The sequence below is a fragment of the Phoenix dactylifera genome, chromosome 1 (genome assembly GCF_051530095.1).
Source record: "Phoenix dactylifera cultivar Ajwa chromosome 1, Ajwa_hap1_PhDact_Kaust_v1.1, whole genome shotgun sequence".
NCBI lineage: Eukaryota > Viridiplantae > Streptophyta > Magnoliopsida > Arecales > Arecaceae > Phoenix > Phoenix dactylifera.
This window is the reverse complement of record NC_143190.1, coordinates 10,547,383-10,573,531: the sequence shown is the minus strand read 5'-3', so window position 1 is coordinate 10,573,531 and position 26,149 is coordinate 10,547,383. Positions and strand designations below refer to the sequence as shown.

Here is a 26,149-nt window from a genome sequence, read left to right as displayed (position 1 = left end):
AACTTTGAGTAGGCTAAGCAAGGCACCTCTAAGTCAAAAGTCCTTGATGCAGGCAAAACCTATCAATGTTTATTTGATCCAAACTCTTCTGCTAAGTAGAATATCCCAATTGAATCCATTTTCTCTTCCATTCTATGCTTTCACTATTTTTTGTAATAAATTAATCCACGTGTTTTGATGTAAGGGAGATTCAAGTGGAGAACTCACACAACTAAGTTTATTTGGAAAATACGAACCGTCTGTTGACACCTTTCAGATCATAGGGCTTGCATGGCAAAGGTTAAGTTAAATTTAAAGAAAACATTCTCAAACCCACCACCAATCAAACCTAGATAACAAAATCAAACCTATTGAAATCACCTCTAAGAGACCCCTTAAACTTTATTTCGTAGACAAGGATGGCTTCCATATGTAATTGTGTTATTGCAGCTGCACTCAATAACGAACCTCAGACCAGGTCCAACTGCAACCTAAGTTTATTTCAAATTAGCTACCATAAGGGCTAACGTCATGCATATTTTCATGTTCGACTTTTAGGACAATTAAGCAGGGGGCCAAGATTTAGAAATTAGAAAGAACCCAAAAATTTTGTTATAAATTATGAAAAATAATATATTTGATTAAAAAAAACAAACAATTATCTTAAAAAAAGTATAAAACCAGAAATTGAAGGTTATTGACTTTGTTCAGCACTCACGGCCTCTTCCTTAGGGTCAATATTTGCCTCAAGAAAAATGTGTTTAGATAATACACCATAATGATAACAATATAACTACTATAGAAATTAGGTAGCCAATGAACTCTTAAGTAATAAACAACAGTGTAATCGAGATGTTTCAGCATCCAATACCTGAGCGGCAAGGAGAATAGCATCCATATTTTGTTTGCTACCAGGTCTAACCATTTGAGACAACCAAAGTAGAATAAACTATCCTTTCTATAAGTTCATTGGGGAATAAATTGCTGAACAGATGTTTGCATCAATTACAACATTTCAGCTTTAGTCAAGATCAGCTGTAAGTTTGTAATGTGCTCCTGTAGCATTGGAGCAGCAACAAAAGTAGTTACAACAACGAAACAGCAGTCACTGAATATTTGATTATAGACAATAGCATGATCAAGCTTTCCATATTATAGATGGGTAATAAATCCCCCTGCCAGCAGGTCAGGGTGAAGAAAAGAGGAGAGAAAAAAAAAAGGAGGGGAAGAACCTCATGTGCACATACAAACACAGCTACAAAATCTTGCTGGGTTACAAGAAGATTGCCATAGGGTAATACTTCAACTAGCGCAGTGGATATACACGGTTAGGACAAATTCTGCATTGTCATTTGGGCCATCATAGTCCCATGGTGCATTGCTAGTTTAAATCTCAGGCTTTAAGTCCCAGTGTGCATATGCAGGGTGTTGCTCTGGATAGCCAATCAGCATGACTTCCACAATAGTTACCACTCACAAATTAGCACCATCTAGTTACTTCTATTTAACATCAGCGGAATCGGTACCAGGCACTGTACCAGTTGCCCGATAGGATGAGTCGTTACGAGCCTGCCAATCGGACGAGTCGGTACAGGCCCGTGCTGTGCCATGCTGGGCCCGTACCGACATAGTAGAAGAGGCGGGGGAGAGGACGAACAAGAGAAGAAAAGAGAGAGAAGTCGGAGAGAGGGAGGGAGGCCGACGAAAGGTGGTGGAGGCCGGCGGCGGGGCAGCAAGCGGAGGTCGCGGCCGTTCTCCTGTCTCGTTCAAAACAGGGGTCCGACAACTAAAAAAATTGCAATTTTTATGTGAAGTTGGCAAGCCATCCGTTGGCCCTCCGCCGGCCTCCCTCCCCAACTCGCTCTCTTTTTTTCTCTTTCCTTCTCCTTCTCCATCTTCGGCAACAGTTTTTGTTTCCGCTGCCGGAACCGTCCCGGTGAGCTGCTGGGATGGCTGGGAATGGCCGGAACCGTGCCGGGACGGCTTGGAACAGCCGGAACCACTCAGTTCAGGACGATTCCGCCGACCCTGCTCCCAATAGATGTGATCTTTGCCTGTTGAGTCACACGCATCGCATGTGCTTCATGTCCCAATATTTGCAACAAATGGCACAAGATGATTCTAGTTCCTAGTCTTGCACACGCTGAGTGTTCTGCAGTGCCACTTCTCTTGGTGACAACCCACCTCCGGTTATACCCCCACCAACCTGCCCCAGCCCTGATCCAACTCCATGCTGCAATTGTTTGCTCAGCCTTGAAAGAGCTCTGAGGTGCAATTATGCCTTGCAAAACCTTTTCTCCAGCACCCAACCCATTCGCAGTTGACACCAGTTCATCCATGACTGCTACAGCTCTGCAATAGTACTTCCAGCACACTCAGTGATCCCAACACAATGTGCTTTCCACAAGCTGCGACACAGTGGCATATACATGTGGATTCTGAGCTGCATCCACAGGAGTTTGCTGGAGCAGTGCTATAAGCATCAAGAGTATCACTTGCTGGTCATCAACTGGAACCCTCTCAGAAGCCTCAGCAAGTGCCCAAATGCTAAAAATGAGTGTTTTTGAAACCATTGTGCACAAATTGGTGTTGATGCACAGTTAAAGAGATCTTCAATAGATGTGATTTCACCATGTGTATAAGCTAGAAATACTTCTGCAAGATCTTCTAGCGATTTTGCATGGCGCCAAAATGAAATGTTCGATGAACATAGCATGTTTTCTGGTACTGCTCTTGTAGAGGTGAAGCTAAGCCAGTGGAGACTGGTAACCTCACGAGCTGTAATCTATGCCATGGCAGCAAGCCTGTGATGTGCATCAAAAGCCATTCCGAATTCCCAAATATCAAATCACACGCGGAAACTGTAATTCGAGATGGTACCTCAATAGCAGACCCATGGCTCACAGGGTCATGAGCCCTTTCAGCACTAGCAGCTGCACACCTTCAAAGGCTCACTTTTCCACTCTCTGCTGGCATTGGTTCTCCACCAGTCCATGTTTTGTGCCTGTGAAATTCCGTTGCATCACAACCATCGGTATCAAACTCGCCATGAGGCATGCTAGATAGTAACATATTCTTGTGAAATATCGATTGTTTGTTGGACCCTGTAAATCATGTGAAAGTAGGATACTCCAAATTCAGGGGTCAGAGAGTTTCATAAAACATTCTTGGTATCTGTTCACAGAATGATAGCCAATCAATTACTCGGGCAAAGAGCTCCAGCATCTGACAATAGATATGCACAAAGTCTATAAATGCAACATGACAATGCAGCCCAGAAAAGCTGCGAGTAGAGTATCACCTTCTCAGGCTCCATATTCTCTACCATCATTTGCAGTGTCGAGAATCTCCATTGCAAAGCCTAAAACTGCAGGAACAGAATTTCCAAGACATCTATGAAGGCACCGGAGGAGCATTACACAACCATCACTTTTTACGCTAGGTCGTATAGCTTGGTATATCTGATGAGAATGGCATGCAAGATGCCTGGATGTACATACCATAGCCCACTTCAGTGCCTCGGCAAACCATGTTTCACGAAGGTTCCCCCTTCGGGAAAAAAAGGCATCCGCCATGCTCACTACAAGTGTCGACAGCAGTGCAGTACTAGGGAGTTCTGTTCTCATAGGCGTAGGGCCCTCATTCTCCCACATTAAACTGCCATGCTTAGACTGAATGTACTTCCTTAAGCTCACCACTTGCTGCTTATTCTCCCCCTCACTGCTCACGACCTCCCATAATTCTAACAAGCAGGCGAATAGAGAAGATTAACAAGCAGATGCTGACAGTGCTCAAGCACAATATCTTATGAGCTATCCATAGAAACACATGTAACATGGAAGAGTCGAATCAATGTTATTTCTGCATGGGAAAGCAAGTGTTGATGGTTCCCCTGCAAGGCTCATTGGAGCTCAATTGCATTAAACCCATGAAGGCCACTGCTCCCAGGATGCAAAATATCCTCACCAGAGTTTGGTGCATCAATTAATCAACCACCACTGTCCCGAGACATATGGCGACTCCTTAAGTTTGCAGTTGATCTCCGGACCCATCAACAGCCCTGACATTCTCAGGACCCATCCTCTAAGATATATAGCTCCAGAATTTGTGGCTCCAGAATTTGACCTGATCTATAGCACTCAACTTCTCTGCATAGTCACTGATGCTTTCCTGGCCCCATGTGATGCCCATGTGATGCCTGTATCATCAAACCAGGTAAGAAGGAGATTAAAAAGCTTCTTTCAAGTTCTGACATCAAACCTTTCAGACTTTGACTCCACAAATTCTGGAGCAAGATATCTTAGAAGAGCAGCTAATGCACAGCAAAGAGGTTGTAATTCCTGAAAGCTATCAGAAGATGATGTGTTGATATGACAGTATGTCTCTTCAATGAATCTCAGAAAATGTTAGCACAAAACCTTTGAGGCTAAGCATCCTCGGCCAAACCTTCTCAGCAATTGTCCGGCATATCTTTGCAATGCGAGCAAGAAGTTCTTCATGGTGGACCTTATGATTCTGCATGCATATGAACATTGTAAGGCTTTCTCTATCATGATAGCATACCAAATGCTCAAATAATACTTCGATTCAGTTGGAAAAATTATGAAATGAACTAGAATGGGTTTGTCCTTTTTCTTTCACTCAAATGACTCAGCCCACTGATTTGCTCAGGTTATACATACATATACATATGCAAAATAAGAAAATGTAAAATCTTCAGATATATTTTAATAATTGAGACTATAGTTGTCTTTGTTTCTATTGATCAAATAATTCTGAAATAATGGCATTTTAATAATCTAAAATGCACATTTATAACCTGGAGAGTTGATATCACTATGAAATGCTAATGAATTGATAAAAAAAGATCACAATGCATATTTTAGCAGCTAATAGGAGCACATTTCCCCGTAATAGCATAATTCAAATGCCAAACTTTCCAAAATATAATGTTCTATAGGCCTGACTAGCTAAACACTTGCTCGTTAAAGTAACAAATAACTCAATGTAATTCTTTAAGAACTAAAATCCAAATTCAAAATAAGCTTTAAGAAAGAATATCCATCCATCGGTGAGTCAAAACTTCCTTGTGACATTACCAACGGGCACCTACAACACCAAAAGCTTAATCAAGGATGATATTCAAAATATTTCATGCCATTACCGAAGGGCACCAAAACAACCAATAAAATTATACCCAAATTGATCAATAACCTGAATTGCTTGACCAACCGAATGTAAATGATGCATTTAGCTAAAAAAACCTAATAACTATTTTGACATATTTGTGTGTGATAACAAAATGTGGCTCAGTCAGCTATATTTTTTCCTTCATCTCCGATGGAACTGATGGAACTTCTTCAACAAAGGTTGCAAGCTTGCCAAACATGAATGCATACTTCCAGGTGTGAGTGACCAAGAGCAGTGGCAGCAGCTTGCAAGAAAAGATAAAAAGTTGATTTTTTGTTACAAGTCATTCCAATTTTACACAAAAAACTCAAGATGCAACAAAGAAACTTACAATTAAAACCTCTTAATTTGTAAAACTGCTATACAATTGGAGTAAAATAAAAGCTCACATAAGATCATGCAAAATTTTATCATTTATACCTACCCGTGAGGTATAGATTCAACAAAGTAATATCTAGATATCATCCGAAAAACAATTTTGAGGATACAATACATAGGGAGAAGTGAAATAGTAAAATCCATTTCATATCAATTTGGATGTGAACCCATCAATATAAACAAGTATACCCTGCTTTGGAAAGAAAATGATTGTAAAAAAGGTACATGTTTTGGCATCGGAAAGAATTAGAGCTAGATACTGAAAGTTAGTTGTTGGATTTTTATTTGCTTTACTCGCCTCTTTAAACTTTTCTTAAAAAAATTGAGGAAGTAAATAATTTTGTCAGATTTCAGCATAAATTAAAAAGCGAGTATCTACACTGATGCTAGAGGTTATCAAAAATTATAAATGAATTGAGATTTTTCCTAAAGGATAACAAAAGATTTTAAAATAGGAGCAGAATATCATCCCTGCTGTAGCAAGCATAGTGAGAGATGGCTCCAATGCCAATTAAATAAAAAAAAAAATCGGGTGGTTTTACACAACTAGATGCCCTTATAGGGAACAAAATGGTCTGCATGGCCACTGGGATAGGGATACAAAACAGAATTTTCTGGTATGCCTCTAAAAGGGGCTTTGAGTATCAACCATCAAGGTTATCAAATGCCTAGGCAAGGACAAGTGGTGGACTGCCACCATACCCTAGGAAGCCATCTACCAAGGAGCCCACCAAACATTAAATTATGCATGTCTTCAGTGCCATAAATAAGAAAATGCACAAATACAAATTTTATAATCACGAACTTCCTTTTCTTGTACCTATTTTCACAATCCAAAAAATCAAGACATGGTCATAACTCATAACCAAGATTCGCATCTTAGTACTGGACCCCATACTGGTGCCACACAAGCACAATATCGGTACGGTATAGTACGAGATTTTTTGATGTACCAAGTGCCGGTATGCCATCCATATCAAGTACCAGTATCGAACCAATACGGTACAGTATTGTACGCCCCATACCGTCTGGTTCGGGCCGCTACGGTGAACCATGGTCAGAACCAAGATTTTAAGTCTCGATAGGACGGTGGGTGACCCAACCATCGTGTCTCGTTCCTATGAGAAAATGAGACCGGGGCAGAGTTGGGACTCCGAAACCCATCCATGCAAAGAAAGAAGAAGAAAGAAAGGAATGAAAGATGAAGAAAAGAAAAAGTGAAAGAAAAGAAGGGGAAGAAAAAAGAAAAAAAGAAATGAAGGGAGAAGAAAAAAGAAAGAAGGGAAGGAAAGAAGGAAGAAAGGAAAGAGAAAGAAGAAGAAAAAGGAAAAAAGAAAAAAAAGGAAGGGATAAGAAAAGAAGAAAAAGAAAATTAAAAGAAAGGAAGCTAGAAAAAAAAGAAAAGAAAGAAAGGAAAGAAAAAAAAAAAGAAACAAAAGAAAGAAAGAAAGGAAGGAAGGAAGAAAAGAGGGGGAGAGACAGAGGATATCTATTAAGATGCATGACTGGGATTGCCGCCAGGATGGGGCGGGACAGCGGGGTGTCCCATTCCTTAGAGAAACCGGGACACCCTCATCCCACAAAATTTTAAACCTTGAGAACATGAAACACTTACACAGCCATAACTTGCAAGAGTTGTAATTATAGGCTTATAGGCCCTAGCATACACCACATGGTATTCCATAAAACAACATAAAATTGGGGGAAAATAGGTCTATATCAAGCTGAAATACTCACCGATCTATCTTCCAAATTTATTTCCATTTCATCCTATATCCATTTTGCAGCATTGGGTTCCTCACCACCAGCAAGTCATACATTTTCTCTCGAAATAATCTTCATCAGCATACCCTTCACCCTCAGTCACATTTTCAAAAGCAAATTATCTCTCTCTTTATTAATTGGATCCAATATCTGACATGAGAATTGAACTCCGTCTTCACTTCTACTATTCATAGATGCTCTTGTTGTCCTTCTTGGTTATCGTGACCCTTCAACGCTTGTTTAGCTTTTAAAGCTTCAACAACTTGCATACATATTAGATCATCTAGTAGATTACACCAAATACATGTTCGTTAACAGTATTTTTCACATCAGTTAAATCTGGTTCAGAGGTTTGACTTAAAAAGAATGTGTACTAGGTCTCCATCATATGACTCACACAAATATAGTTGCAAACATGGGAGCAGTCTATACCTTGAGGGGGACTCCTCTGTGGGGATCGTCTGGGTTCGAGGATTGGACAGATATGGTGATGGCTATCCTCTTATCCGTGATACTCGTAGGTTGGCTCAGGAGTTGAGCGATTTTCAGGCTTTACACGTTTTTCGGGAGGCAAGTAGCGCAGTAGACTGGGTTACCTCCTATGTTGCCCGACACTCCGGAGAGATCTTTTGGACATTGGTAGGAGAGATACCACCTACTCTGTACTCTTTTCTTTCTTCTGACATGGCTGGATGTACTCACGTTAAAGCTATATGAAATGCCGTTTTTACCAAAAAAAAAAAACATGGGAGCAGTCATCGAGCCAGTAGCCAGTAGGGTTGATGGAGGTGAGGGAGTCGACATCAACACTGACATGGTTGGCATTGATGTTGGCGTACTCCTGATTCTGAAAGACATCAAGCAAGCGTAACGGCAACGATGCAGGAGGTGAGGTCATCATCGGTGCCAAGGGTGTCGGCGATGGGGGCAAAGAGGAAGGTGAGGTCATGGCAGGGAAGGATGTCGGGGTTGTGGGCCATGAAGAATGGGAAGCCACCCCTTGTTTGCTCCTGCATGAGCTTCTCGAGTGCTGCTGACCTCGGTCTTCATTGCTGGCTTCACGTAGTCCTCATGATTCTCCTCCAGCTTATGCTCCAGAAACTCCAGCGCTAGGTTCCCAACCAAGCTCCTGAGACCACCACCTTCGCCACTTGGCCCCTTATGGAGCTTGTCCATGATGACCTTCATGAACTTCTTGACCTTAGGGCTGGCTTCCTCGCCAAAGACATCAAACAAGGTTGGCCTGATGCTTCCCACATGAATGTCTTGCCTGCCTGCCTTCTGCTTCAAGATCTCTTATCAATGCGGACAGGGGGAGGGAGTTGTTCCTTATGTGACCATGCTCGTTGTACTGGCTGCTGATGTCATCATCCTCGGCTTCATGGTAGCCGTGGTGGTGATGGCCCTCATGATCAGGGATGTGGATATCACGAAACTCGAAGGCCTCGTGGATTTGTTGTTTCAAGGCCATGAAGCTAAAGCCGGAATCAGAACTTTCTTTCCCTTGCTTAGTGCTCTCGCCTATTTGCTCCTTGGATTCATCGATCAGGCCACCACTGTGGCAGGAATCCAACACAATGGTGATGTCGCAGCCCTCTGAGACTTTGCCAACAAACTCTCTGAAATTATAATCTGCACAAAAAAAAAGAAGACGTTCTGCTCCATTATAATTGTTACAAGTGCCAAGCCCCAAATCCAGTACTTAGGTCTGGTACGCGACCGGCCGCTTGAGCCCTAGAGCAGTGCTCTTAAGATCATGCAAGACCTAAGATGAACAAAAATTTGATAATTCTATAATTAATTAATTAATTTAAATAGATAAATCCATCGTATTCAAATAATTAAATTGTTTCAATTACAAGATATATCAAAATAAACTAACTAGCTGATGACTGTGACACTTGCACGCTGCGCCCATCCCATCTATGTCTATGCATCCTGCAGCTCTGAAAAAGAGAGAGAACGGGTGCCGAGCTTTACAGTCCAGTAAGAATTTTCACACATCCACACCAACACAATAATAATATAAGTTTGAAAAACCGCAAGAAATCGTTGCACACGTTATGAAATCACAAACCGACTATCAATAATACTCGAATAATCATTATAAATATGCATATTATATATCAGTAGAAATCCAGCTACTCAAGAGTGATATAGCATATGATATCTCATAATTCTTCATTAGTGTTTTCAATATTTTCATTCCATTCCTTTTCAATTTGATTCGGATCAATTATCTTATCGACTTTGGGCCAAATCTCGGTCACATTCTCCAACCTGTGGTGGGGCTGCCAAGATAACATTTTCAGCCTATGGCAGGGCTGCCAATTTTAGTTTTATATTTATCAGCCTATGATGGGGCTGCCACATATCACATTTTCAGCCTATGGCGGGGCCTGCCAATTGTAGTTCCATATTAACAGCCTGTGATGAGGCTGCCAAGTACCACCTTTTCAGCCTGTGACGAGGCCTGCCACAATAACAAAATAAGCCCGAAGTTCTTGTTTATTCAGTCAAGCTCACATCCACATATCAATTCCTTTTTATTTATTTCTAACTTTAGACTAACAACAGTCACATTTTTAGCCCATGACAGGACAACCAATATCATATGGTTAGTCCAGAGCAACACATCCATTAGTCCGATTATGCAAGTATAGGTTATACATATACATACATCCATTATAATACCAATCACAAACAAATACAATCAAAATACAATTTAATATAAACTATTCTTGCTTTTTACTTATCTGGATCATAGCATTCATAAGTATATAGATACAAAAGAATTTATATCATACAGGTCGGCGTAGAAGAATTCTTACCTCTTTGCTGACAACCTAGATAGACTACTGTGATCTATGAACTGGGGCACATAGAAGCCTGCTCAATGTCTCTTTGTCCAACAGATTGTTTCCTTATGTAACCAAGTCAATATTAAAAATTACCTGAAGTATCCGACAACCCAGAACCCTCTATTAACCCAAGACTATCCAGTAGTCCTTACAAACAGTGGTCTCCCCAGATCAAACTAGAGATAAAAATAGTTCAAATAGAGAAAGAAAGCCTAGAGAGAGAAAGTCCAGTAGAGAGAGAAACAAGAAAAGAGAAACCAAGAGAGAGGAGAGAGAACGAAGAGAGAGGGCTCTCTTTTCCTTCTCCAAAACAGGGGAGACGTTCTCTCCCTTTCCTCTTCTCGGACCAGGGGTGGCGCGGCCAAGGGTGGTCGGCTCCGGCGGCGGCGGCCCAGGGTGGTCTCCCTGCTAAGATATCGCCGGCGATGGTGGTCGGCCGGCGCAAGGAAGAAGAGAGATCAAGAAGAAACGCAATCAATCTCAGCCTAGATCATGGATGATTCCATAGAGCAACGACCACTTGAACTCAGAGCACTCGGGAGGTGGGGAAGCTTGGCCAAACCCGGCAGGCGGTGGCGGCAGGGCTCGGAAGAAGAGACTGAAATAGGGCTCCCTTGTTTCGGACAGTCCTCCGGCCATTCGCCGTTTCAAACCCCAAGTAACAGGGTGGCCTAACAACAGAAAGCAGGAGAACAAGATGCAGGACACGTACCTCGGTCCGGCGAGTGGTCCGGCGTCGGAAGAGGCAACTTGGAATCGGCGGCAATTTTCGGCGATTTGGGTGGAGGAAATCAAAGGGGAAGGAGGAGGATTTAAATAGGCAAATTCCTCGAGTTCTACTCGAACTCGGATTGCCTGGTATCCTCGATTTCTGCCGGAAATCAGAGAAGAAGAAGAAGACGACACCAACTGAGTCTCTTCTCTGTATCGTGCCTGTGGCACGATTTGCCCGAGGACTGGCCTCGTCAGGGTCGGCCCATAAGCCCAAGGGCTGGGCTGGGCGCTATTGGATTGGGGCTGCCCACTCCAGGCTGGCCCACGAGCCCTGAAAATCAGGGTTATTACAACAAGAATCACAGCCAAGCCCTTTTACGATATAACTAGCTCAATCGTCTGAGAGAGAAGGCATTAGAAAACATTGTTATTTGGGTTGGGGCTTCCCTGGTTCAGATTCAAGTGCATAAATTAGCAACAATTTTGAAATGAACTAGGTCTGCTTGTGGCAGGATAAGAAAATTAATTTTCATTTATTTTTGTAATCTATTTTCTTTTTTTTTCCCCTGATTTCTGCAAAGTTCGTTGACAAAATGCTCGGGGTTCATAGCACATACGTGTCCATTTATACATGAGAACATTTTAAGAGACGGTAAAAAAGAAAAGATGGAGGGTTTTATCATGTTAAAGTTTTAACCAAATACACTTATATGTAAAATTTCTAATACATTATTTTGTTTTCACATTGTCCAAAATTGTAATCTTAATGACTTCAACCGGTATGAATTTGCGCTTCTTTCTGATCAAGTAAATTAGCTAATTATGTTACAGAAACTATAATCCAAGTTTGAATTCAGTGTATATTCCATCTCATTCACATTGCAACCAGAAAAAGGAAAACAAACCAGACATATCCACTGGAAGAAATTTCAGAACGTCCATACTCGAATTCTGAAAGAATATTACTTTGTCTTTATCCAGAAAATTTTTTTAGTGAGTCGATAGTGGTGAATACACAGCAAAGGATACATCTAAAGCAATCTATCTTTACTAATCTAAAGAGATTTTACGAGAACAAATATCGGCCGAGCAAACCTCATTTACTACAAACTTTTCATTTCATCCATCTATCTACTTGAGCAAAAGAGTGGCAAGCCCATCGGTTCTCCATTCCATTCATCTATATATAGGAAAGAGAGAAAAACGAAACCGAACGAGAGGGAGGAGGAGAGGGTTGTATCTTTCGACGTTGCCTGTCGGATTGCGACATGCACGGATCTGAAAGCACTCCGATCTTTCCTATTCACTGCCTACACACATCTCGAAGCATCAATCGCGGAAGGGTCAATTCGCGCGAAAGAAAGATGCAACCCCGTCCCGAGAGGGAGGGGGTAAAAAGATTAAAAAGAATGCATGGAAATTTCCTAAATATCAAATTTTTCATAAATATTTTTTTAAAATTAATATTTGGATGTATACTCTCATAAAATACTTATTTTGCTATTTTACTTATTTTTTTATCTTTATTTTTGTATATACGCACATGCTATCTAACACTATTAAAAAATTAATAGTTTTAAATTAAAATAACTAAAATATTTTTATTAAGTAAATACATAAAAAAATATCTATAAGATGATCGTAATAGAAAATAAAAAAATAATTTCAAAATTTTAATTTATTTTTAATTAAAATAAATATGGTTTTTATTAACGATATTAGAAGAACCATTATATTAGGAGTATTTATGCAAAAACTATGTTTTATGAAGGTACAAATATTTATATAAATATGAAGAGAGTATTTACGTAAATTTGAATTGTTAGAAGGGTATTTATGAAAAAATCTCCAAGACAACAATCAAACCAACGCCCGACGAAGAAGGATGGATGGGACAGACCGGCAACAAGGTTCATATCCAAGGCTGGCCCGACCCTTAGGGGACCTAGGCGGTCGCCTAAGGTTCCGGCCCAAAGAAAGGCCCCGCAGGGCATAGGCTCAAAGAAAAGCTACAGTAAAATTTTAACTTTTCTTCGTTGTTACAGTGCTACGGCTACTTCCATCGCACTAGGAGCTACTCTCCATTGCATCGGGGGCTACTTCCCATCGCACCAGAGGCATCAAAGGCAGAAAAGACGTGGAAAACAATTTGAAAAGCATGGAAACAGAGTGAAAAGTAGAGGTTCTGTCGCACTGTTGTAGGCTTGCAGCCAGAAAAAAGAAACTTCATCGACTCTTCTAGTCTTCTTTCTCAGTTCCTTTATTGTACCTTTGAGGACATCCTCTTTGAGGAGGTGGCGAAGAGGAAGAGCACCGTGATCTGGTCTATCCACCGGCCAACAACCATCTTTGGCTTCTCCCCATCCAAGCCTCATGAATTTGGTGGAGACTCTCTACGTCTACGCTGCAATTTGCCGGCCAGAGGGGGCACCTCTCCTGTGGCCGGGGAGCCGGGTGGCTCGGAAGGGGTTTAGCAATGCCTCCGAATCTCCGATGCCGACCTCATCGTCGAGCAGTAGATCTGGACGGCAGTCGATCCGTATGCCAGGAACGAGGCCTTCAATTATAGCAATGGGGATGTGTTCAAGTGGAAGCACTTCTGGCTGTTGCTGGCGAAGGCGTTTGGAGTGGAGTAGGTCGGATACCGAGAGGAGGAGGCTCGATTCAAGCTGGTGGACGCCATGAAGGGGAAAGAAGCATTGTGGGAGGAGATGGTGGCGGACCACAGGCTCTTACCGAAGAGGCTAGAGGACGTTGGCAACTAGTGGTTTGTCGATCGACGCAAACCTCTGCAACAAATGTGGGTATAAATTTTTCTCTCTCTTCTCTCTTTTTTGAATGTTAATCCGTGATCTATATGTTTTATCTGATGTTTTTTAGTCCTAAGAATCTTGAAGTGTCTAGCTTTTTCTTTAAGTAGTATTTGGAGGTGGTTTTTGTTTCTTTGTTGGATATGATTGAAAGTTTGGATTTGGGGGAGGGTGGAGATTTGGATTTCAGGTTTTATTGTTCTCAGGTACAAGATCTTACGGCTTGCGTTTGTTCTCTTGTAGTGTTTGTTGGTCGTAAGATTATATAGAGATACTGATAATGTTATTGGTTTCTTGATGTACTGAATTGTCTGAATTTATGATTTTTGTAGGTGTGCATGGTTTATTGTATTATGAATTTCTAATCTGTTTTACTCTGGTTACTCCTTTTTCAATATGTTTAGGGCTGCCATGTAGGCTTACATGATTATTTTTTACCTCTTTGAAATTTTGAAATGCACAAGTGTTTTTTTCCAAAAAGTTTGATCACAAATTTTGCATGACTAATTATTTTTAAATAATTTTTTAAAGTATTTTACATTTATTATTTTTTTATTATTAAAAAAATTTTATTAGTGAGGCCGCATTTGGCCGCCCCTGTTCATGTCGCAGGGTACGATGCATTCGTCGTAGCCAGTGTCGTCGTCGTCGTCGTTGCCGGTCTCGGAGGGGACGCGGGTGCCGCGGCCGCTGTAGTGGAAGAAGAGGTAGTCGCCGGGGCGGGTGAAGGCGACGAGGTTGGCGACGGCGCGGCGGATGTTGGCTCCTGTGGACTTGGGGTAGGACTCGTCGGTGTCGATGAGGATGGCGATGTCCTCCTCTGCGAAGCCGTAGCGCTCCACCAGGAAGCGGTGCATCCGCCGCACGCCGTTGATGCACCCCTTCAGCTCCGCCTTCGTCCCCGGGTAGTTGCACCCCACCAGCAAAACCTTCTTCCCCATCTCCGATGCGATCTCCTCCTCCGTTTGCTTTGAGTTGGATGGATTTGGTGGAATTAATTCGACTTTATGGTGGTAGCCGGTGATGGCATTGGTTTTTATTGCCCTTCGCATAGCTTGTAATCACTTTCCCATCTCTGGTTCCTTGGTTCAAGATTTCCCACAGGAGAATGTTTTCGGTGGGTGGTCTCATTTCATTCCATGGACGCCATCTTGTGACCACATCCTGCCGGCTGAAATGAGCCGGGCCGGGATAAGATTCTGGATGATCTTACGATGCTAAAGCCTTGCTGGGCCAGCCCAACTTCACATCAAATTATGCGACTACTATTACTGCCTTCAGTTCTTGTCCACTTGGCCCCAGCTCTGCATAATTTCTTATTTGAATTGAAAACAAGCTGAGTTATCCTGGATTATGACTACTAAACTTGCACTCAAGATCATCAATATCAAAGGAGCATCCAGGCTTAACATGAGATTAGTTAGAAATGTTAAAGCTTGCATATCATCCAAATGACCCTGCTTGAGGAGAAACTATATCCTACATGGCGTGCACCATATTGCCGTGCATGCTACCAATCACAACCCGTGTTCTTGTAATAGTGCATCGAGATGGGCACTTGATGAATGAGTCCATAGAAAAGAGCGGCTATAACTGACGGCATGCACAACCATACGATGCATGCCATGTAGGGTATAATTTCTCGTGTTTGAGAGCGTTGAGGCAGTGGGAGTTATCTCTTCCTAGCTTCTTTATAATATGAGCCATGGAGTGATGATTGACTCTCGACCTAAGTTTTGTTTCCGACTCGAACAAGCTTGAATGGTGTCGCTGTCAAGCCAAGCCCGAGTTCTTCGTTAGTTGCTTAGTTCATCGATAGTTGTATGAAGGGGCAGCCTAGGCATTTCATTAATCATTCCACATTTACATCACACATTACGTGAATTTAAGCCTTTTAGGAACTGTCTAAATATCTTGAAGGATTAAGGGAGCAAGTGCAACCCTTTTTTTCTTTTTCTTTTTCCGTAGGAAAGGAAAATTACCTACATGTGCGAATGAAAACCGGAAACAAGTGCAACTCAACCGACAACCCTGCAGCCATATCCGCAATCAGGTTGAGTGCACGTATATGATACGTAACCTATTGAACAATTGGGCCATGTGGGCTATTGTGTTGGCCCAGAAAATTCTTGCTTTAGCTCATGCTGCTCATCTGACTGGAAAGTTGGGGCGGAAGTTCCAGGTATAACCTTTAACGCACTAAATTAGTACCATGACCTAGTGGGCCTAACATATTGGTTGGGTACAGTGATCCATGGGCTGGCCCAAGTTAATATACCTTCTCACTCATGCCACCAGTAATTAACGCTCTTAAAACAGGTTCAGAAGTTAAGAAGTTATCCTACCGTTCCAAATTGGCTCAACTGGTTGGTTTCCTCTTTTTATTCTTCACATTGATAGAATGTGCTTAAACAAAATTAACAAGCCATAAAATCTAAAAAAGTTTTTATGAAAAGTAAGTCTCCCCTTAGTTTTCAGAAATCTATTTTACATAGAATTATATTTTATGGATATTACACTAGATGATATGCAAACAATTATTAGCATAATCTATCAAAGATTACATTTCGACTTCGAAATCTACCAAAGTTGCACTTCTTTTATTTTTACAAGATACATGAGCATAGTTATAAGTTTCTCAAAATACCCTTATCATTATTACTGAATAAAAGAAATCAAAGCAAAGATATCTTGGTCATTCAAGATTTGTACATGGAGACCAAATCCAATGATGATATACATTCTAGCGTATCTCATAGCGTCAAACCTAGAAAAGAAAATTTTTATTACAACCTTAACGAATAAATATAGGCAAGGAAATGGTGCTCGAAATAATTTATGTGATAGGAATATCCTTTTGAGGGACAAATAATTGAAGGTAACGAATGGTTTCTTAGCAAAAAGGGACAAACAATGGATTGTATTTTTGTTCATGTCATTATTTGTGGACCTAGTCAAAAGGATCAAATTTACTGAATGTACACATTCTAATATACCAAAAAATTTAAAATGAAAAAGAACTTTCATTGTAACCTTATCTAATACGTATATATAAAGAGGGAATAGCAATAGAGTGAACCTGCTCAAACAAAACATAACCACCAAACAGTTTTAGGTAGAAACCCAATGGCCATCCATTAGGTTACAATACAGAAGGACGTAGTAATTGTGGGAGGAGCCTCTCAGGCCTTTCTGTAGCTGTTTGTCTAAATCGCCTCTTCATATAATAGATTACTTGGTTAAGTGAAGCATCAAGCAGATGTACATCTCTTCTCTTTCTTCTCCAATATGATATTACTTGTTGCTGGAAATTGGACCCGGGGGCAGTCGCGGGGCTGAGGCGGAGGAGCTCCAATGGGAATCAGCGGGGCACAGGTGGCGGCGGTCCATCGGCGAGCGGCGTCCTCCGGAAGGCCTGTAAGAAGCCGGTGGCCGGGATTTACGGCTCCGGCCCTCCGATGCTCAAGTCAGAGGGGGAATATATCAATAAAAAGGGGGTCCTCCTTAGTGCGGTAGAGGAGTTTTCCTTTTATAGTGGGGTGCCGGGTTACCTGTGATGCGACAGGACCGGGTTGCAGTATGGCTGAGCATGTCGCCTGTATTAGTGCACGGTCACATGAATTAATGCCTTGCCGTAGAGGATGAGATCGGAATCATGAAGTTGTTATGGCTGATTGATCGCAGCCAAGCTAATTTGCCGTGGAGGACTGAAGATCCGTAGATAATAGGAGCCACGCGCATTAATTGTTAAGTGAATCGGAGATATGCATTGATTGTTGAGTGAGTCGGGGGTTTGCAGAGACCATGCGCATTAAACGCTGGAGGCGACAGCAGGGTATGGCCCCTGACTGGACTTCAGAAGGATGTAACCGCGGTAGGTGGGCGGCGAGGTCGGACTTCCAAGGTCAAGAGCCCTGAAGCTAGACGCCTGGTGGGGCGCCAGGTCGGGCGTCCGGGGTCGGGCGATTCCGAGGCCGTGGGCCGTTGGTGCGCTTGGGTGCTTAGGGGACGGCTTACATTCCCCCAACACTACCTCCGACTTCCGAGTTCGAGTCGTTTCGCGAGCTCGGGCTCAGGAAGTAACTGTCATTATTACACTAGTGGGGGCCGGTAAATCTTAAATTATTCCAGCGCTCCACGCGTTTCGGGGCGTCTTTAATGGGAGGAGAGGGGGCGACGCCCCTTCGCCCTTCGAGGTCGCTTCGTATAGTGAGCTCATGATGGGGTCCCAGGACCTGGTGGGGCGGCGCCTTGATTCCGTACTCGAGGCGCCCTTCATGAATAAATGCGCTGTCTCGATCCTCGAGGTGGACACGTGGTGTGATCTGGACGGGGGATGTTTACTGAGTCGAACGCTTTGAGGTCGGATGTTAGATTGGCCGTTCGAGGCCTAAAGCCAGGTCGGTCGTTCGGGGCTGAATGTCAGGCCAGTCGCTCGAGATCGGACGCACTTAGTCTCGTATCGGCTGAATGGGGACTTGGGAGGCTAAAATTGTGTTGGCGCTCCGCGCGTCCCGAGGCCCCTTTAATGAGGGGAGTGGGGGCGACACTTGTTCGCCTTTCGAGGCGATTCGGCGTAGCGGGCCCATGACGAGGCCGCGAGATCCGATGGGACGGCACCTCGATTCCGTACCCGAGGCGCACGTCCTGAGTAAGTGCGCCACTTCAGCTTTCGAGGTAGACACGTGGTGCGATCCAGGCGAGAGACGGGATCCGGGGTTGCCGATCTGGGCTGTTGGAGGGGCCTATATAAACCCTCCATGTCGTTCCTAGAAAAGGAGGCTTTTGTTTGCTTCTGTTGTTGCTTTTCCTTTCTCTTGCTTTCTAGTTGCCGTCGTCTCCTCGGCGACGCCCAGAGCGATTTTCAGCGACCTAAAGGCGATTTCCGGCGACCTAAGGGCGATTCCCAGCGACCCCCATAGTAGGTCGCTCTTCCACATTAGCTCGGGAGCTTTTAATATTCTTTTCCCATCTCTTTCTCTCTCTCCTTCTGTGTCTTCTTCTTTCTTTCCGTCTCTGATCCTTGCTCCCTCCTTTCTCGAGATGGGGCTTGGTCCTGACGAAGTCGGGTCCACTTTGACCAAGAAGGAATTGGAGCTGGTCCGCTCCCGTTTTTTCTTCCGACCTGGGTTCCGACTTGAGCTCGCAGGGTCGGAGGATCGGGTGACCAGACCTCCACCGGGTCGGATCGGAGTGTACGTCGATACACTCTGGGCCGGCCTGCGATTCCCCCTCCATGAGTTCGTGAGCGATTTGCTGATGGAGTACTGGCTTGTCCCCGCACAGCTCACTCCGAACTCGTGGAGGACTATTATCGGGTTTATGTCCCTCTGCCTTGCGCACGGGATCCCGATCTTGGTGAGCGTTTTCCGCCAGTGCTTCATATTGAAGACAAACCCAACGGATATAGAGTGGCTGTACTTCGCCTGGAGGAGCGGTATGTCGCTCTTCCGGGGTGCCCCCTCCTTCTTTCATAAGTGGAGGGAAAAATTTTTCTTCCTTTCTTCCGAGCTCTCGTTGGGGTTCGACCCAAGGTGGGGAAGTCCGAGTTTGAGGCCTCAAATAGACTCAGTGGCCTCTCGGTAGACGAGCAAAGGGCCTTTGATGCCCTACGAGGCCTCGGGAAAGACATCCTCCTGACCGAGTTTCTAACTGAGGAAGCTCTGGTGGAGGCCGGCCTGAGCTCGGCGAGCCCTGCGGGTAAGGGCAGTGGTGTTGTCCCTTCATCTCTTAACGTTTACTTCGTTTGTTTCTTTTCCTTGTTTTTCTAACGTTAGTCTGACATTTGGCAAGACTTTTTGTTTCAGACATTCCTAGCATGCCGACTAGCAACACGTCCCTCTTCGCTCGGCTGAAGAAGCGAGGGGTTGAAGCTGGTGGGGCTGTTCCTAAGCCTCGGAAGAAGTCCAAGCTGGGCGCCATTTTCGCCTCTGCCGAGGTGGGAGGTCCGGAAGGGGGAACCTCGGCAGCCGTCCGAGGGCGAGCATCGGCCGCCGAGCGCGTGAGCTCGGGCCCTGCGGGAGCATCCGGTTCGGCGGCCCCATCCTGCCCCGCCCCTGTCTCCCAGCGGGAGGGGCGAACGATCGTCCGACTGCGGCGCTCGGGGCCCGAGCCGAGCAGGGGCCCCGGGGTCCCGGGTTGAGGATGATAGTGGTATTTTGATGATTAATACAATAATCAGGAGTATGTAACAAATTTATTCGATACATTATTTATAAGTCTGTCACTCTCAATACATTAGTATAATAAGATAAAGATGCATTTCATTGTTTATATGGATGAATCTAACCTTAAGTTGCAGCAAAGTGTGGATTGAGTCGACCCCAGATTGATTGAGTCGACCCCGGCACATCAAGAAACCATCTGGCACACTTCTGCAAAAATGGCACGGATGAACAGTAGTTGGGTCGACCCAAGTAAAGGATGAGTCGACCCAATCCTCAAGCCTCAAAAAAACAGTTCTCTGGAAACCCTGAGAGGGTCGACCTAAATAAAACTTGAGTCGACCCAAACTTGAGTCGACCCCAAGTTAACATGAGTCGACCCAAAGGCAATGACATTCAAAAATAGGTTCTCTGGAAACCCTGAGAGGGTCGACCCAAGTGGAAGTTGAGTCGACCCAACTGAACATTGAGTCGACCCAAAAAGATGTTGAGTCGACCCAAGTAAAGGAAGGCTGAAATGCAAGGTTCTGTGGTTCTGAGAGGGTCGACCCTAGTAAATGTTGAGTCGACCCAAGTGAAAGTTGGGTCGACCCCAGTAAAAGTTGAGTCGACCCAAGCACGGGCAGAAGCATAACGGCTAGTTCTGCAGAAGTACTTTTTGACCTTCCAACAGTGAGTAACGGCTAATTTTTGAATTCTAACCATTGGGGCTTGTCCAATGGATGAAGGAAACTATTTAAAGTGACACTATTCATCAGAGGAAACATCCTTTTTGCAAAATATCAAAGCTTACACAAGAAAGACAAATGTCCTAATCTTCTTCATCCAAGTGCTTCATTCAAGAGTCAAAAGAAAGTGGTTGAGCAGATTCTAAGAGATATTAAGAGCTCCATCCACCCTTGAAGAGTGAAGCATTCTTGACAAAGAAGAGATAAGTCTCATCAAGCGATAACTATTCTCTAAACTCTTCTTTGTAGATTATAAATGTTATATTTGCTCATCTAGGAGCTTCAACTTTCTTCCTTCTTTTATTAATCACCTTGTAAAAGTTTGTTGGTGAGCCCGTAAAACCAACGGTGTAGGTTTATTGATGAACCCATAAAACCAATTGTGAAGGTTCGTTGGTGAGCCCGTAAAACCAACATAGGTTCGTTGGTAAGCCCGTAAAACCAACATAGGTTTTTGGTGATCCCGAAAAACCAAAGTGTAAAGGTTTTTGGATTGTGAGCCCGAAAAACAATCCAACTGTAATCCGCGGGATTATAGTGAATTTCCAAGGGGTCGCTTGGGGAGTGGACGTAGGTGCTTAGAAGAGCACCGAACCACTATACTTCTTGTGTATTTGTATTGTGCATTGTTCTATTTCACTAACTCATCAATTGACATAAGTAAGATAGTAAAAATTAAGAGAAACCAATTCACCCCTCCCTCTTGGCTTGTCACCTTGGGCAACAAGTGGTATCAGAGCAAGGTGCTCCTATAGTATTTGTTGATCTCACAATCAAGAGTCAAAGATCATGACAACCCAAGTGGGATGTTCTATGAGTGAGGGGCAATCCACAAATAGACCTCCTCTATTTAATGACACAAATTACACATACTGAAAAGCTAGGATGAGGATATTCATTCAAGCTCTAGACTATGAATTGTGGTATATTATAATTAGAGGACCTCACACACCCACAATTAGTATAGAGGGCACTATCATACCCAAACCAGAAATGGATTGGAATGAAAGTGATAGAAGGCTAGCACAACTAAATGCTAAAGCGATTAATGTACTTTACTGTTCACTAGATGTAAGTGAATTCAATAGAATATCTACATGCATCTCTGCAAAAGAAATTTGGGATAAACTTGAGGTCACACATGAAGGAACTAATCAAGTTAAGGAGTCAAAAATAAACATATTAGTACATAAGTATGAATTATTTAAAATGAAATCCACTGAGTCCATAACTGAAATGTTTACTCGTTTCACTTAAATCATAAATGGGCTAAAGAGTTTAGGAAAGTCTTATATTAACTCTGAATTGGTGCGAAAAATTTTCAGGTCTGTACCAAGAATTTGGGAGGCCAAGGTAACAACAATTCAGGAAGCAAAGGACCTCAATACACTGCAATTGGAGGAACTTCTAGGATCACTCATGACCCATGAGTTGACCATGAGGCAAAATTCAGAAGATGAGGTCAAGAGAAGAAAGACCATCGCTCTAAAGTCTACCACTCCAAAACAAGAAACTGAATCGGAAGAATCTGATGATGATGATGAATTTGATGAAGAAGGAATGGCTATGCTTGGAAGAAAATTCAGAAAATTTATGAGAGGTAAGAAGAGATTTCATAAAAAGAAATCCTTCTTCAAAGGTAGCTCAAGCAAAGAAAAGGGTAAGGACAAAGAAAAGAAAAAGGAAACACCAATTTGTTATGAGTGTAACAAGCTCGGGCATTATAAGATAGATTGTCCGGAATTAAAGTGGATGGCAAGAAAACTTAAGAAGAAGAACTTCATGGCTGAATGGAGTGAAAGTGAGGAGTCAAGTTCGGAAGAGGAAGATCATCAAGAGACGGCCCAAATCTGCCATATGGCCAATGACGATGAGGTAGATTCTGAACTTAAATGTGATTTTACTGTTGATGAATTACATGATGCATTTTTAGAACTCATGGAAGAACACAAAAAATTGATCAATAAAAATAAAGTTCTAAAAGAAGAAAATCAATCTCTTATCAAAGATAAGCTGAAACTATCTAATAACTATGAAACATTAAGTAGGAGACTCACAAATGAAATCAAGAATCTAATTGCTGAAAATGTCAAGTTGAAAGAAGATGCTGAAAAATATAAATCCTTAGTAGACAAGTTTACACTTAGCTCAACCAAATTAAATATAATTCTTGATAGTCAAAAAGCTGTATATGATAAGGCTGGATTAGGATATAAAACAAATAGAAAACAAAAATACTTAAAGAACATATTTGTAAAAGCTAAAAATAAAAATATAACTTGTCATTGTTGCAATAAATTAGGACATAAAGCATATGAATGTAACTATAGAAAGTCTAGCTACAACAAATTGAGTAATAATTATAAGCTTAAATCCAAGAAAGTTTGGGTTCCAAAAGGAACATCAAGTACTAACCCTAAAGGACCCAACATAGTTTGGGTACCTAAAGCTCATTCTTGATCTTGATTGCAGGGGTGTCTTGCAGCTAATAAGGTGGATAAACAATGGTATCTAGATAGCGGCTGTTCAAGACACATGACCGGTGACGTAGACCAATTTGTCACCTTGGAGTCTAAGAAGGGTGGAGTAGTAACCTATGGAGACAATGAAAAAGGGTATATCATTGGAAAGGGTAAAATTTTCATTACTCCATCTACCTTCATAGAAAATATTTTATTAGTTAATGGTTTGAAACATAACCTACTTAGCATAAGTCAATTTTGTGATAAAGGGTTTAAAGTCACATTTGAAGCATCAGTATGCATAATCACAAATCCTAAAGATAACAGCATTGTACTTATAGGACAAAGGCAAAGAAATATTTACATGGTAGATCTTCATGAATTAGGCAAGAAAAATGGATTATGTTTAATTACTAATGAAGAAAAAAAAAATGAAACAAGTTGGCTTTGGCATCGTAGACTAGGACATGCTAGTATGGAATTAATATCAAAACTAGTCAAGAAGGAATTAATAAAAGATGTGCCAAAATTGATCTTTGAAAAGGACAAAATTTGTGGACCATGCTCATTAGGAAAACAAACAAAATCATCCTTCAAATCAAAGAATATAGTATCAACAACTAGGCCTTTTGAACTCATACATATGGATCTATTTGGACCCACTAGAACTGCGAGTCTAGGAGGAAAGAAGTATGGACTAGTTATAGTAGATGATTTTTCAAGATATACATGGGTTTCATTTTTGGCACATAAGAATGAAACATTTTCAGCATTCTTGAAACATTATAATTATATCATAAATGAAAAGAAGCTCACCTTAATAGCAATTCGAACTGATCATGGAACTAAATTTGAAAATCAACACTTTGAAGAATTTTGTAATGAAAATGGTATCTCACATCAATTTTCAGCACCTAGAACGCCTCAACAAAATGGGGTTGTTGAAAGAAAAAAATAGGACCTAGGCAGAAATGGCACGCACGATGTTGTGCGAGTCAAATCTTTCAAAGTACTTTTGGGTTGAAGCTATAGCACTGCTTGCCATATTCTAAATCGGATTTTAATACGACCTATAACCAAGAAAACTCCTTATGAACTTTGGAAGAATAAGAAACCAACCGCTAAATATCTTAGAGTATTTGGATGTAGATGTTTCATTTTAAACAATGGCAAGGAGGATCTAAGTAAATTTGATGCCAAGTCAGATGAAGGTATCTTCTTAGGATACTCCACATCTAGCAGGGCATACAGAGTGTTTAATAAAAGAACTCTTGTAGTCGAAGAGTCAGTTAATATCATATTTGATGAGTCTAATAGTGAGTCTGCTAGGAAAGAAAATATCCTTGATGATGATGCAGGAATTATTAACTTTGAAAAATTAAATCTTGATGACGTGCCAAATCAAGATAAGGAAAATGATCGCGTGCCACCACAATCTCAAGACTTGCCAAAGGAATGGAGGTATTTATAGACACCCTAAAGACTTAATCATTGGTGATCCATCTCAAGAGGTAAGAACTCGATCCTCTCTTAGAAATTTAAATAATTATCTTGCTTTTGTTTCACAGTTAGAACCTAAGACTTATGAAGAAGCTGAAAAAGATACCAATTGGATAAATGCTATGCAAGAAGAATTAAATCAATTCAAAAGAAGTAATGTATGGACATTAACTGAGAGACCAAAGCATAACTCTGTAATTGGAACAAAATGGATCTTTAGAAATAAATTAGATGAAAATGGAGTAGTTATAAGAAATAAAGCTAGACTTGTAGCTAAGGGATACAATCAAGAAGAAGGGATAGATTTTGATGAAACATTTGCTCCCATAGCTAGATTAGAGGCTATTAGATTACTTCTAGCTTTTACATGTTTCATGAATTTCAAATTGTATCAAATGAATGTAAAAAGTACATTCTTAAACGATTTTATAGAGGAAGAAGTATATGTAGAGCAACCTCCTGGTTTTGAGAATCATGAATTGCCAAATCATGTGTTTAGACTACATAAGGCATTATATGGATTGAAGCAAGCACCTAGGGCTTGGTATGATCGATTAGGCAAATTTCTACTAAATAATGACTTCAGTAGAGAAAATGTAGATAAAACACTTTTTCTTAAAAGAAAAGACGAAAATCTGCTAGTGGTACAAATATATGTAGATGACATAATTTTTGGTGCCACAAATGATAATCTTTGCAAAGAGTTTGCTAATTTAATGCACGAAGAATTCGAGATGAGTTTGATGGGAGAACTAAGTTTCTTTCTCGGATTACAAATCAAGCAAACCAAAGAAGGTATTTTCATTCATCAAACTAAGTATACAAGGAAAATATTAAAGAAGTTTGGGAATGAAAATCACAAGGGAGAATATTATTATATTAACAGAGTAGCCCCTTCTCGTACTCTATCCTATTATACGATTCTTTCAGACAATTCTATTCATTTATTCTAGGTAGAAAGTCGAAAACCGTCCACCCTATAAAGCTATAAAGCTAGGCACTCCAATGAATCCTACTAGTAAGCTAGACAAAGATGAGAAAGGAAAAAGGATTGATATTAAGCTTTATAGAGGATTAATTGGATCCTTAATCTACCTTACTGCTAGTAGACCAGACATCGTGTTTAGTGTGGAAATATGTGCTAGATACCAATCAGATCCTAAGGAGTCACATTTAAGTGCTGTTAAAAGAATTCTTAGATATTTAAGAGGAACTACAAACATTGGATTATGGTACTCAAGAGACTCTTGTCTAGATTTGCTTGCCTACTCAGATGCAGATTTTGCTGGATGCAAATTAGATAGGAAGAGCACTAGTGGAACATGTCAATTTTTAGGAAATAACTTAGTATCATGGTTTAGCAAAAAGCAGAATTCAGTAGCACTGTCGACGGCTGAAGTTGAATATATAGCTGCCGGTAGTCGTTGTGCTCAAGTATTATGGCTTAAGCAACAACTAGAGGACTATAGAGTTAAACTAGATAACATTCCTATAAAGTGTGATAATACTAGTGCCATCAACCTTACTAAAAATTCGGTTCAGCACTCAAAAGCCAAACACATTGAAATAAGATATCATTTTATTAGAGATCATGTACAA

At 41.6% G+C, this 26,149-nt stretch overlaps 3 pseudogenes across 1 annotated transcript; 1 reads left to right on the top strand and 2 right to left on the bottom strand.

The window, feature by feature from the left end:
* Positions 1-919: 919 nt before the first annotated feature.
* On the bottom strand, positions 920-3,090 carry LOC103711422 (uncharacterized; annotated as a pseudogene).
* Positions 1,115-14,964, bottom strand: LOC103711423 (metacaspase-5-like; annotated as a pseudogene). Its single transcript, XR_015977506.2, has 3 exons — positions 14,295-14,964; positions 7,285-8,952; positions 1,115-4,494 (listed from the first exon to the last, which is right to left on the bottom strand). The product of XR_015977506.2 is annotated as a metacaspase-5-like (transcript).
* On the top strand, positions 12,776-13,696 carry LOC148715045 (3-oxo-Delta(4,5)-steroid 5-beta-reductase pseudogene; annotated as a pseudogene).
* Positions 14,965-26,149: the final 11,185 nt, after the last annotated feature.